We start from the raw sequence: 3,076 nt of genomic DNA on the forward strand, positions 1-3,076 counted from the left end.
AATAGGATTGTTATTAATGGGAAAGTGTCCCACCAGTTGCCTGGAGGTTAGAAGTTCTCCCTGGCACAGCCCCTTGGCCACTAGAGGAATCTACCTGTAGAGAGTTCCCCAGGTCCCAACTTCTCTGACATTTCTAAGTATAATGTAGATAATTTGGCCTTGATTTGTTGGTGCCCAATGGCTCAAGACTTGGGAAAGAGGAGCTCTGTTGTCAGCAATACTTCAATCTTGCCTCTGCCTTACAGCATCAAGGCCAGTGCTCCAGCTTCTCCAGTCATAAGTATCCGCTGCTTCTCTCTGCCACCTGCTCTTTAGTACACACACACAGGCATTCTCCCTCAGCCCCTATGGACCATTTATCTCCTAATAAACTGTCATATGACTAAGGGTCTAGGACCCATGTGGGCGGGCGGCTATGTCTTGGCCATGCTGCACTCATAAATCTTTGAGCATCTACTGCCCAAGACAGATGGACCATATCCTCGTTCCCAGAGTCCCTGTAGTAAGGCGGTAACTGCATTCAGGGAGATGGGGTCCACGTATTTGATCAATGTCCTTTGCAAGGGGGACGTTTCCCCATCCCACGGAGATGCTTCTCACTTCATGTTAAGGCCTCATCAGGGAAGACAGGGCATGGACGAATTATCTGGGATTCTTGAATTCAACACCTTTGAGAGGAGAGGATTTTCCTGAGACTCTAGAGAGGGCAGACAAGATCGGGCACGTTCAGGGTGGTATGGCCGTAGACAAAGACGTATGGCTATACTTAAGTAGGGCCTACTTAAGTATAGCACAGTGGTAGGGCGTTTGCCTTACATGAGGCCAACATGGCCGACCCGAGTTCAATTCCTCTGCCCCTCTCGGAGAACCCGGCAAGCTACCGAGAGTATCTCGCCCGCACGGCAGAGCCTGGCAAGCTGCCCGTGACGTACTTGATATGCCAAACACAGTAACAACAAGTCTTATGATGGAGACGTTACTGGGCCTGCTCGAGCAAATCGAAGAACAACGGGAGGACCATGACCCCGTGACCCTAGAAAGGGCAGAAAACATGCCCCCAGTGTCAGCCAAAACATTTCCTTTCTTCCTCTCATTTACAATGTGAGCTGAGGGTCCCTGGAGGAGATGTTGAAGATAAGAACCTGTGTGCTTTGGACCTCCCCAGAACAGGAAACTGAAAGTCTCCTCGAGGGACTGAGTTAGGGAAATTGAGGTTCTTGTCTGTCCCAAGACACAGGAGGATGGTTAGACCTGGGTGAGGCTAGGATAGTCCCCCACACCTCTGCTCACCAGGGAGCTATTTGTGTCTCAGTGCCCTGTGTGTGTGCAGCTGGGAAAACCATTCTGAGCCCCTGGCACTTGGTGCTACAGTGCTATTATGAAACAGATCATTCTGTATCTCTCCCATTCTTGCTGATTGATTCATTCAGCATGATATCCTCTAATTTTTTTTTATATTGCAGAAAGTTGAGTAATTTTCAACCCAGTAAGCATGGTTAGGCCCCTAGAGTGTAGACAGGATCAAAACTCTTTCCAGGTGTTCCTCATGGATGTGAAATTTATGAGTAAAATGTCTTCAGGGCAATGCCCCAGACTTTCTTCATTCAGTTGGAAGTGTGTACACTAGAGAGTGGTTGGTCATTTGAGAACGTAGCATTCCCAGTGTCACTTGGACTTGTCCCTACACACAGAAGACAGTGGGGAGACTGAGAACAGTTTGACAATCCAGAACTGTAGATAGCAGTTCAGTCACCAAGGAGACCCATCCAGACGCCTGCTCTGTGCAGAGGCAGGAAGGGTGTGTTGAGAACAATCCTCGAGGTCTAATTTCTGGACTGCCCTGTCCCAGGAATATGTCTGTTCCTTTCTGGTCTATCACATTGACAATCCAGGCTGGCCTTCAGGTCAGGCCACTGCTTCTGTGTTCTGCACTGACCTCGGTCGGAACTTTCACCCATACTGTGCTCATCGTGCCTTCAGGAATTGAAGGGTTGTCCTGATTCATGTATGTTCAATGTTCTTGTAGGAAAAGAATGAAAATACTCTCACATCAGATATGAGCATTCTCTCTGTCGTTGGGAAGGAAGTGTTTTGCTCACTATTTGTAAATTGACCATTTTGATAAATTTGGGAACATTTTTCAAAGTATGAAGGTATGAATCTTGGTTTCAACCTAAGAAGCAAACCTCATAGTCCAACTACAAAAACATGAATATTCCCAGTAGTACTCTGGTCTGCATGACGGATAGCCCATCATGTAGTCATGCTGTCTGAGACTTCCCAGTAGACACTAATAGGAGACATATATATGTGTGTATATATATATATATATTCACATATATACATATATTTGGGCTGGAGCGATAGCACAGCGGGTAAGGCGTTTGCCTTGCATATAGTCAACATGGCCGACCGGAGTTTGATTCCTCCTCCCCCCTCGGAGAGCCCGGCAAGCTACTGAGAGTATCTCGCCCGCATGGTAAAGCCTGGCAACCTCCCCATGACGTATTCGATATGCCAAACACAGTAACAACAATTCTTACGATGGAGATGTTACTGGGCCCGCTCGAGCAAATCGATGAATAACGGGAGGACCGGGCCATGATACATATATTTCTGTTTTCCACTCACCTAGTCTTTACATATGTGCATGGATATGCATCCTTGTATATATTTCCTCGATATCAATTCAGAAAAAGTGATAAATTGTAATTATTTTTTCCCAGATTGCAAACCATGCATGAAATTAATGTTCACCCAATACCATCTATTTCCCAGGAATGTTGGTCAATTGATGGCGTCAGACCCCAGGTATACTCAGCTGGGATGCATGAGCCTGGGGTGGAGGGAGCAGTCCCTGAGACCTCGCTCTACGTCCTGTCTGCTGGTTCATGCTACTGACAGCCCTCCTGGGCACACCGCAGACCTTGTGTCTCTCCTTTGGTAATGAACTTCCCCAGAGCTCTACTGAGATGCCCCCAACATAAGGACTTCACAGACCCTGACCCTGACCATTTCCTTACCACCACGTGCTATTATGAAACAGATCATTCTGTATCTTTCCCATTCCTGCTGA

This window comes from Sorex fumeus, unplaced genomic scaffold, assembly GCF_029834395.1.
Source record: "Sorex fumeus unplaced genomic scaffold, SorFum_2.1 ptg000022l, whole genome shotgun sequence".
Lineage (NCBI taxonomy): Eukaryota > Metazoa > Chordata > Mammalia > Eulipotyphla > Soricidae > Sorex > Sorex fumeus.